The sequence below is a fragment of the Mercenaria mercenaria genome, chromosome 16, assembly GCF_021730395.1.
Source record: "Mercenaria mercenaria strain notata chromosome 16, MADL_Memer_1, whole genome shotgun sequence".
NCBI classification, from domain to species: domain Eukaryota; kingdom Metazoa; phylum Mollusca; class Bivalvia; order Venerida; family Veneridae; genus Mercenaria; species Mercenaria mercenaria.
Window position 1 is genome coordinate 50885820 of NC_069376.1, and position 11710 is coordinate 50897529.

General features: G+C 36.6%; 1 long non-coding RNA gene across 3 annotated transcripts in view; it reads left to right on the forward strand.

Annotated features, from left to right (window-relative positions):
* LOC123540495 (uncharacterized) overlaps positions 1 to 11404 on the forward strand; it is a 32905-nt gene extending 21501 nt beyond the window's left edge. The window contains exons 4-5 of one of the 3 annotated variants that reach the window (XR_008367872.1): positions 5375 to 11066; positions 11380 to 11404. This is a non-coding gene — a long non-coding RNA (uncharacterized LOC123540495). The other 2 variants (XR_008367873.1, XR_006684195.2) reach the window with 2 other exon arrangements.
* Positions 11405 to 11710: the final 306 nt, after the last annotated feature.

An 11710-nucleotide genomic window follows, 5' to 3' on the forward strand; every position in this document is an offset into this window, starting at 1 on the left:
CCTTGTGACCTCTCTAGAGGCCATATTTTACATGAGATCTTAATGAATATTGGTCAAAATGTTCACCTTGATGATATCTAGGTCAAGTTCGAAACTGGCTCATGTGGGGTCAAAAACTAGGTCATAAGGTCTAAAAATAGAAAAACCTTGTGACCTCTCAAGAGGCCATATTTCTCAATGGATCTTCATGAAAATTGGTCAGAATGTTCACCTTGATGATATCTAGGTCAAGTTCGAAACTGGGTCACGTGCGGTCAAAAACTAGGTCAGTAGGTCTAAAAATAGAAAAACCTTGTGACCTCTCTAGAGGCCAAATTTTTCAATAGATCTTCATGAAAATTGGTCAGAATGTTTACCTTGATGATATCTAGGTCAAGTTCGAAACTGGGTCACGTGGGGTTAAAAACTAGGTCAGTAGATATAAAAATAGAAAAACCTTGTGACCTCTCTAGAGGCCATATTTTTCATAAAATCTTCATGAATATTGGTCAGAATGTTCACCTTGATGATATCTAGGTCAAGTTCGAAACTGGGTCATGTGGGGTCAAAAACTAGGTCATTAGGTCTAAAAATAGAAAAACCTTGTGACCTCTCTAGAGGCCATATTTCTCAATGGATCTTCATGAAAATTGGTCAGAATGTTCACCTTGATGATATCTAGGTCAAGTTTGAAACTGGGTTACGTGCGGTCAAAAACTATGTCAGTAGGTCTAAAAATAGAAAAACCTTGTGACCTCTCTAGAGGCCATATTTTTCAATGGATCTTCATGAAAATTGGTCAGAATGTTTACCTTGATGATATCTAGGTCAAGTTCGAAACTGGGTCACGTGCCCTCAAAAACTAGGTCAGTAGATCTAAAAATAGAAAAACCTTGTGACCTCTCTAGAGGCCATATTTTTCATGAGATCTTCATGAATATTGGTCAGAATGTTCATCTTGATGATATCTAGGTCAAGTTCGAAACTGGGTCATGTGGGGTCAAAAACTAGGTCATTAGGTCTAAAAATAGAAAAACCTTGTGACCTCTCTAGAGGCCATATTTTTCAATGGATCTTCATGAAAATTGGTCAGAATGTTCACCTTGATGATATGTAGGTCAAGTTTAAAAGTGGGTCACATGCCTTCAAAAACTAGGTCATTAGGTCAAATAATAGAAAAACCTTGTGACCTCTCTAGAGGCCATATTTTTCAATGGATCTTCATGAAAATTGGTCAGAATTTTTTATCTTGATAATATCTGGGTCACATGTGCTCAAAAACTAGGTCACTGTGTCAAATAATAGAAATAACGACGTCATACTCAGATCAACACTGGGTCATGTGGGGATAGGTGAGCGATTCAGGACCATCATGGTCCTCTTGTTTATGAATTATGTCCCCTTTTACTTTAAATTTAAGGTTGATTTTGATGTATTTTCACTATATCTCAATTATTACAAAATGGATTTGATTCAAACTTAAAATAGATGTTCCATCTCATCACCCACATCATGTGACACAAGGTGCATAACTCTGACACTAATTTTTCATGAATTATGCCCCTTTTTACTTAGAATTTAAGGTTAATTTTGATGTATTTTCACTATATCTCAATTACTACTGAATGGATTTGATTCAGGCTTAAAATAGATGTTCCACCTCATCACCCACATCAGGTGACACAAGGTGCATAACTCTGACACTATTTTTCTTGAATTGTGTCCCCTTTTACCTAGAATTTAAGGTTAATTTTGATGTATTTTCACTATATTTCATTCTGATTGGCTTAGAGTCAAAGGGAAGTAACCTTTTTTTTAACCTTTGTACTGAGTTTCTTTCCCTTAAATTCCAGGAATTAGTCTATTTTTAGAAATCCTATTTTTAGATTTTCAATATTTTAGGTATTTTTCTAACTTTTTTATTATAAGTCCTATGTAAAAAGTAAAAACATTTTTCCGTGGTAACATGGGTCGGTAAGACACTTTTTTGTATTCACTTTTAGTGTATCTCTAATATTAGAGATTTAATATATTTACTAGTATTACTATACTAGTATTATACTAGTATTACTTATATGTGGAAGCCCAGGATGAAGTACTCCAAAGTATTTTTAAGATTCCTTATGGTTGCCATTCTTCTGTGACAAGACCGTATGGTGGGGGTATGAGTCACTCCTTTGACAGTTCTAGTTAAATGAGAGGACTTTGTCCCTAGAAGGGGCCATGAGAGCTAAATATAGAAAAAAAACTTTAAATGACTTATTCTCATGAACTGCTTGATGGATCTCCAACAGACTTGGTATGTACATAATGTAGAGATCCTCACTCTTATGTTTTGTATGCTAGACACAGATTTTACCATTCATGATTCAATGCGTCATATGCTTATTCAAGGTGAAAAATTCAAGGGTCAGGTGAGCAACAGGGCCACTGTGGCCCTCTTGTCATAGACATAGCATCAGTTTGTTTACCTCTGGAGAGGAGGTACAGAGAACATGACAGAATCATTAAATCCAAGGTCATGGTCACATTTAGAAGCCAGAGATCAGATAGCTTGAATTTATGACCTGCTAGATTGAATTTAATAAAGACTGATCATTTACATTATCTAGATAATATGCAGAGTGCAGATCTAAGGTCACTGGGTCCAAGGTTATTGTCAAACTAGCATCAGCTGTTAACATCAAGATAACATACAGAGCTAAAATTCAGGTCGTTAGGTGCAAGGTCAGGGTAAAACTTGGTCAGATGTCATGATCACAACAGTTTTATTCAATGTATCAAAGTGGTCTCAGGGGTATTAACTTGATTTAATGATTACTCTAGAATATTGGTCATCTGGGGTCAAAAACTAGGGAAACTAGAGAAAAATCTTGTGTATGCGACAGAGACTGTAGTTTTAGCTCACCTGAGCACGAAGTGCTCAAGTTGAGCTTTTGTGATCACCCTGTGTCCCTCGTCCGTCGTCCTTCCATCGTCAACAATTTGATTGTTAACACTCTAGAAGTCACAATTTCAGCCCAGTCTTGATGAAACTTGGTCAGAAATTCTGAATGTTACCCTAAATAAAATCTTGGAAGAGTTCGATCTTGGGTCAAAAACTAGGTCACCAGGTCAAATCATAAGAAAAACTTGTTAACACTCTAGAGGTCATATTTTTGGTCCAATCTTGATGAAACATGGTCAGAATGTTACCCTCAATAAAATCTTGGATAAGTTTAATATTGGGTCATCTGGGGTCAAAAACTAGGTCACCGGGTCAAATCAAAGTTAAAGCTTGTTAGTTAAAGCTTGTTAACACTCTACTAAGAGGCCACATTTATGACTGTATCTTCATGAAACTTGGTCAGAATGTTAATTTTGATGATCTGTAGGTCAAGTTCAAATTTGGGTCAGGTGGGGTCAAGAAGTAGGTCACCAGGTCAAATCAAAGGAAAACACGCTAGATGCCACATATTTGACTGTATCTTCATGAAACTTAGTCAGAATGTTAATCTTGATGATCTTTAGGTCATGTTCCAATCTGGGTCATGTGGATCAAAAAGTAGGTCACCGACTCAAATCAAAGAAAAGTTAGTTATAGCTTTAGAGACCACACTTATGACCATATCTTAATGAAACCATCTTAATGATATTAAGGCCAATAGGTCAGGTGAGCGATACAGGGCCTTTATGGCCCTTTTGTTCAATTTATCTTCATGAAATTTGGTCGCAATGATTGCCTTGATAAAATCTAGGTCAAGTTTGAATATAAGCCATCTGGGTAAAAAACTAAGTTAAAAGGTCAAATCAAAGAAAAACTTGGTTTATGCGATAGAGGCTGTATTTTTCAATTGATCTTCATAAGGTTATGTCAGAATGATTGCCTTGATGAAATTAAGGTCAAGTTTGAATATGGGTGATCTAATTAAAAAGTAGGTCACTAGGCCAATCAAAGAAAAACCTTGCGTATGAGATATAGACTGTATTTTTCAATTGATCTGTATGAAATTTGGTCAGATTGATTGCCTTGATATAATCTAGGTAAAGTTTGAATATGGGTCATGTTGGGTCAAAAACTAGGTCATCAAAATATATTTAAGGAAATACTTATTTAAACTCAAGAGGCCACACTTTTGGTCCAGTCTTAATAAAAATTGGCCAGAATATTTGTTTCCATGAAATCAATAGGTCAAACAAGCTTACACTGTTATGGTGTGTTTCTCAGGTGAGCGACCTAGGGCCATCTTGGCCCTCTTGTTAGCTTGACTATTCAAAGAACAGTAGAGCTATTCTGCTCACCCTGGTGTTGGTGTCAGGCCTCGGCGTCTCACCTTAGTTAAAGTTCTGCATGCAAATTCATTATTATAGCTATCATTTAAAGGCATGTAGCTATGAAACTTCTTTTTTTCTTTTTCTAGATCAGTAACCAACTTTACAGGATCAAGTTCCATAACTCTGACATGTATTTTGACAAAGTATGCCCCCTCCAAAACTAACGCACATATTGATATGAAACTTTACATTTCGTAAGGAACCATAACTCACAAAACCATTCAAGATATTAATTTTAAACCTGTCATATTGGTAGGTTGCAATGAGATATTTTGCAGTGCACATGAGCAAATCCAGTAGATCAAAGGTAAAGGCCTCAAATGGAGCTCACGTGTAAAATGTGAGTCTTATATTAAATGTGTATGGAGCCCATGGTGTGGCTCATATGGTGATAAGGTGATGTGAAGAACTTATGAATCCAAATTATCCTCACCCTACCTGTCACCAAAAAGAAATTTAAGAACATCTCTTTTTATATTGTTTTGCCTTTGTATTCAAGCACATAAACTAGGTTGGTAGGTCCAGTTAACAACCAAATCTGTTTGTCATACTTTGTGTCCAGAGCAGAACTTTTAACCATTCTATTTATTGACTTTGAACTTCGCATGTAGGTAGATGGCAATGAAACAATGTGCAGAGCCCATGAACATGGTCTTTAGGTCAAACATCTAGGTATCAAACTGAGTTCGAATCTGTCCTTTTTATTTTGTGTCTGGAACACAAACTTTCTAAAACTATTAAAGGTATTTACTTAAAACTTGAATAAATGTGGGATGTAATGAAGTGATTTGAGGAGTGAAACAATCCACATTGCTTAACCTCCCATCCTCTCCAAAGGAGAATTACTTACAGTTTCTTGTGCCATAGTATTCCATTACCCCTGCTGTCCCAAAACTCCCTTACATCCAACCCGCTGCCATATTACATCCCCCTGTCTTTACACACATATGCACACATGCAGGCACACCCACACACACACAAAAAATAAAAATCTTAAAATTTTACTTCCACCTCTTCTTATACAAGATTTGAGTGTTAATTGCAAGAGTAAATATAAGGTGTACATTTATATACTTCGCAGACAATTCAACATTTGGAGAAGACATTGGATAAACAACAAGAAGATTGTGCAGATATAGGATTCAACTCAGTGTAAACAATCATTGTAATATAATAAAACTTTCACAAGGGATGTATTCATCAAATCTGGAAAAACAATAGTTTCACAAGAACAAAACATTCCTGTATGATGGGTTTAATGGTATGATAGTGGTAATGGAAGAACAGAACTTTCACAGATGATGGATTCAACTCAGAAAAAGAATAGTAAAGCACAAACAGAAGTTTCACAAATAAACGGGTTCAACTCTAGAAAAACGGGAAAGTGAAAACAGAACTTTTAAGACTTCAAGGATCAACACTTGAAAACAGTATTAAAGCAAAAGCAAAACAAAACAGATCAAGGATTCACTACCAGAAAAAATTACGATATAAGCAAGAACGGCCACACACAAAGTATTCATCTCGGGGAAAAACAGTGGTTGTACAAATACCAGCTTTTGCTGATTGAGTTTCAGAAAAAAGAACTGTGCAAGAACCAGCGATTTTGCCTTCTCTATAAAGTACCCTTAAAAGGACCTTTTCCAAATTCTAAAAGCAGCAAGTTTTTTCCCAAGCAAAAAAAGACAAAGAAAACTTGTCAAATTGTCTAGTGGTTTGGTATTGACTTGTACATGCAACAGAAATTTTAAGTTTGCAGATATTAATGATTGCTTGCAATTTTATATTCAGTATGAACAGGCCAATGCCGCAATTCTTCCCAGTTCAGCTGGTACCAGACCTCTTCCAAAAGTGGCAAAAAAATTGCATACAACAAACATATTTTCAGACAGATGACGGTATTGATTGTATATGCTGTGTTATTCGTTGTCAGAAAAAAGATAGAAGACATTAGCATTACCAGTTATTAGCAAGAAGCAGAAATATATAAATGAAGAACAGAAAGAACTCTAAAATGCATTGAAGAATTCATTTTGTCTTGATATACTGAACATAGGTTTAAAGTGGAACATGCAAGAAACACAAGGGGAATTGGAATGTCGGAGTAATTGTAGATTCATTGTTATGTGATGAACAGATTCTTGATGAAGTGGGACAGCAAGTTTGACATTTTGGTTTACTGTGTTTTTCTAAAGTTTGCGTGAAAGTAACTTCATTTGGTTTGGAAATACAAAGAAACAAGTAAGTGTTAAAAGATAGCCCTGAAGACACACCTTTAAGTTTAAGCTGAAGAGGTAAGTTTGTAGATATATAGTTAGTTGTCAAATTATCTTTCAAGAAGAGAACACCAGATGTAATGTTTTCACAAGCAGCAAGATAAAAGTGACAAGTACAAACTAGTGTTTCCAGTTGAAAGATAAGTTGAGAAGAAATGGCAAGAATATGTACAGGCCTTTCCATGACATTTGTGAATACCTGTACTGGTGACCTTATAATTATTGCATCAAAAGTAGTTTGAATTACTGGAAACTCTTTTATTTTGTTTTGTTCATGCAGAAACTTAGAAACTAGTAGAAATTCATTTAAGTATATTAATATCTAAGACAAACCAGTTTCTACCATATCTTAAAATAAATGTCTGGTCATAACAGCTGAAATTCCAGAACATCCTTCAGGTGTTTTGTTGCAAATGGTATGTGATGGAACCAAAAATGCTTGGTTGAATTATTTTTTTGTAAAAACTTTGGAGTATTTATAGGTATGATATCAAGTGATGGATTTGCACAAGGCCATACCATATTGATTAATAGTTCTTAAGAAAATTTTCAAAAAAGGATATAGTGAGCGAAATTTCTATTTTATTTTTTTTCTCAATTTTGGTTTTTTCAGGGGCAGGTAGACTTTACATGGAGCGAGTGTTTTTTTAAAAAAAAAAAATCCCAGCTCGGACCCTTGAGAAGGCGGTTATGGTTATACATGAAGTTAACATTTCTTTTGAAATAACAGAGAAATTAATCATTTACAGTGTGACTAACACAGTTTATAGCTTCTCTGTATGTTTTAAAGACTACATGAATGAATTTGCAAATAAATTCTTGCCAAAACTCACAGAATCACTTTTTATTTTGCGTTTATAATGACTTAAGAGATGAGTGTCTTATTTTTAATTTTGATTTTTCTACATAAATCATTTCAGTCAAAAATGATGATAATCGGACAAAGAATGATCCCAATATGACCACCCTTAAAAGTGTTATTCGTTGCGCTTTGATTGACCTAGAGATTTAGACTGTGGCCGAGTGGTTAAGGTCGCTGAATTCAAATCACTTGCCCCTCATCGATGTGGGATTGAGCCTCACTTTGGGCGTTTAATTCTTCATGTGGGGAAGCCATCCAGCTGGCTTACGGAAGGTCGGTAGTTCTACCCAGGTGCCCGCTCGTGATGAAGTAATGCACGGAAGGGCACCTGGGGTCTTCCTCCACCATTAAAGCTGGAAAGTCGCCATATGACCTATAATTGTGTCGGTGCGACGTTAAATCCAAACAAAGTGTGTGGCACATTAGCACAGACACTCAAGATTTAAAACAAATGATGAACAACACCATAATTCCTGACTTTTTTAGTTTGGGTCATCAGCTACATATATTATGGACCCGCGAATTCCAATCATTGTCACTTTGACGCATTAAAACAGCGGTAAATCCTGTTTTGCCGTTATCATTCCGGACCTCGTAATCAGAAAAAGATCAGAGATTTTTATGTACGTACAAGCGGGTTAATTCATTTTTTTTTCTTGGGTATGAAATTATTATGCGGTATTTACATTGAACGACAAATCATTTTGGTATGGCTTAATGTGTAGCAAAAATGATGTGAAATATAAATGATATGAAATATACAGACAATGTATGACGGCTCCATACTGATTTCAGGTTTTTGATGTCATTTGTCTAAATGTGTCCAGAGACTTACCTAAAACCATTGTAATTCTTGAAATCTGTTTAAGATCTAAAGGCTAAAAGAATAATTGTTATCATAAAAGATTTTGCTGTCTTAATTGCGATTTTTTCCTGACAAATACCAGTTTTATCATGGAACAGCCAATATATATTCCATGTGTTATCAGTGGCTTTATTGAACCCCCCGACAACAAAGTTGTAAGAGGCGGGGGGGGGGGGGAAGTATACTGGTTTCAGGTTGTCTGTCTGTCTGTCCGTAGAAGCAGCCTTGTGCGCACCATCTCTCCTTATCCCCTTGACAGAATTTAATGAAACTTCACACATGTGTTCAGTACCAACAGTAGTTGTGCATGGGGCATGTTAGGTTCTTTTAGAAAAAAAAAAGCAGAGTTGTGGGACTTTGTTTTTTGTTACTATACTATATACATAGACACAATCTTGTGTGCACCATCTCTCCTCACCCCATTGACACAATTTAATGAAACTTCACACAAGTGATCAGTAACAAAAGTAGTTGTGCACGGGGCATGTTAGGTTCTTTCAGAGATTAAAAATTGCAGAGTTATGGGACTGTTTTTTTGTTACTATACTATATACATAGACACAATCTTGTGCGCACCATCTCTCCTCATCCCCTTGACACAATTTAATGAAACTTCACACAAGTGATCAGTAACAACAGTAGTTGTGCATGGGGCATGTTAGGTTCTTTCAGCGACAAAAATTGCATAGTTATGGGACTTTGTTTCTTGTTAACATACTATGTACATACAGTCTGCATATGCAATCTTGTGCGTGCCTAATCTACCAAACCCTTACACACAATTTAATGAAACTTCACACAAGTGATCAGTACCAACCCTAGTTATGCATGGTGCATGTTACATTCTTTTAGATAAATATTCTGGGACTTTGTTTTTTGTTTCTATATTGTATACATACAGTCTATAAACATACAGTCCACATAATTATGCAATCTTGTGTGCGTCAAATTGCAATGTACTGTGCCAGTGCATGCGGGGGGTACATTCATCACCTTTAGTGATAGCTCTAGTTAATTAAGATATATACAAAGCTTGTTACATCAGTGTCAAAATCAAAATTTGTCAGGAGGTACCTAATTAGAAATCTGTAGTTTTGAGCTCACCTGAGCACGAAGTGCTCAAAGGTGAGCTTTTGTGATCGCCCTTTGTCCATCGTCCGTCGGCGTCTCTAAAAAAAGTTTACACTCTAGAGATCACAATTTTGGCCCAATCTTAATGAAAATTGTTACTCTCAATGAAATCTTGGACAAGTTTGATATTGGGTCATCTGGGATCAAAAACTAGGTCACCAGGTCAAGTCAAAGGAAAACCTTGATAACACTCTGGAGGTTACAATTTTGGCCTAATGTTAATGAAACTTGGTCAGAATGTTACCTTCAATAAAATCTTGGACAAGTTTGGTCATCTGGGGTCAAAAACAAGGTCACCAGGTCAAATCAAAGGAAAAGCTTGCTAACACTCTAGAGGTCACATTTTTGGTCCAGTTTAAATGAAACTTAGTCAGAATGTTATCCTCAATAAAGTCTTGTGTACGAGTTCCACAGTAGGTCATCTGGGGTACTAAAATAAGGTCACTAGGTCGAATCAACGGAAAAACTTGTTAACACTCTAGAGGTAACAATTGTGGCCTAATCTTAATTAAACTTTGTCAGAATGTTACGTCAATGAATTAAATCTTGGACGAGTGCGATATTGGGTTATCTTGGGGTTAAAAACAGGAGACCATGTCAGATCAAAGGAAAAGGTTCTTAACACTGCAGAGGCCACATCTATGACTGCATCGTGATGAAACTTGGCCAGAATGTTAATCTTGATGATTTCAAGGTCTTGTTTGAATCTGGACCATTTAGAATAAACCAGGTCACCAGGTCAAATCACAAGAAAAGCTAGTTAACACTGTAGAGGCCACATTTATGACCATATCATAATGAAACTTAATCAGAATGTTAATCTTGATGATTTATAGGTCACAATCAAATCTTGGTTAGGTGGGGTCAAAAACTAGGTTACTAGGTCAAATCAAAGGAAAAGCTTGTTCACACTCTAGAGGCCACATTTATGACAGTATCTTCGTGAATCTTGGTCAGAATGTTAATCTTTCATGATTGAATCTGGGTCACGTGTGTCAAAACTAGGTCAGCGGGTCAAGTCAAAGGAAAACCTAGTTAACACTTTCGAGGTCATATTTATGTCCATGAATCTTGGTCAGAATGTTAATCTTTTCAATATTTAGGTGATGTTTAAATCTGGGTCACGTGTGGTCAGAAACAAGGTCAACCGCCCAAATCAAAGGAAAAGCTAGTTAACACTTTAGAGGCCACATTTATGTCCATATCCTTAATGAAACTTGGATAGAATGTTAATCTTGAGGATCTTTAGGTCAAAAGATCAGGTGAGAGATACAGGGCCTTCACGGCCCTTTTGTTAAATTTTTGAATGAACAGTTGTTGGATATATTAAAGCAAACACTCTCGATGTTGTGCATTTAATTCATGGAGAGAATTTTTGTTTGTATATTGGTTACCATGGTTAGTAACCCACTAAAAAGCCTAGAATAATAAAAGTTGCAACAATGTTTTTATGCCCCCGAAGGGAGGCATATAGTTTTTGAACCGTCTGTCTGTCTGTCGGTCTGTCAGTCTGTCGGTCTGTCAGTCTGTCCGCAATTTTCGTGTCCGGTCCATATCTTTGTCATCGATGGATGGATTTTCAAATAACTTGGCATGAATGTGTACCACAGTAAGACGACGTGCAGTGCGCAAGACCCAGGTCCGTAGCTCAAAGGTCAAGGTCACACTTAGACGTTAAAGGATAGTGCATTGATGGGCGTGTCCGGTCCATATCTTTGTCATTGATGGATGGATTTTCAAATAACTATGCATGAATGTGAACCACAGTAAGACGACGTGCAGTGCGCAAGACCCAGGTCCGTAGCTCAAAGGTCAAGGTCACACTTAGACGTTAAAGGATAGTGCATTGATGGGCGTGTCCAGTCCATATCTTTGTCATCGATGGATGGATTTTCAAATAACTTGGCATGAATGTGTACCACAATAAGACGACTGTCACACGCAAGACCCAGGTCGTAGCTCAAAGGTCAAGGTCACTTTTAGACGTTAAAGATCATTTTCATGATAGTGCATGATGGGCATGTCCGGACCAATCTTTGTCATTCATGCATGGATTTTAAATAACTATGCATGAATGTGTGACACAGTAAGACAATGTGTCGCACGCAAGACCCAGCTCGAAGGTCAAAGGTCCTAAACTCTAACATCGGCCATAACTATTCATTAAGTGCAATCGGTCATGTTGTACCTAAAGCCATAGTGAGACATGTTGTTTTAAAATCTATGTTTCTATAGATATGCAGCAACCACAGTATATGCTAAAGTTTCAGTGCGAGATCCTAC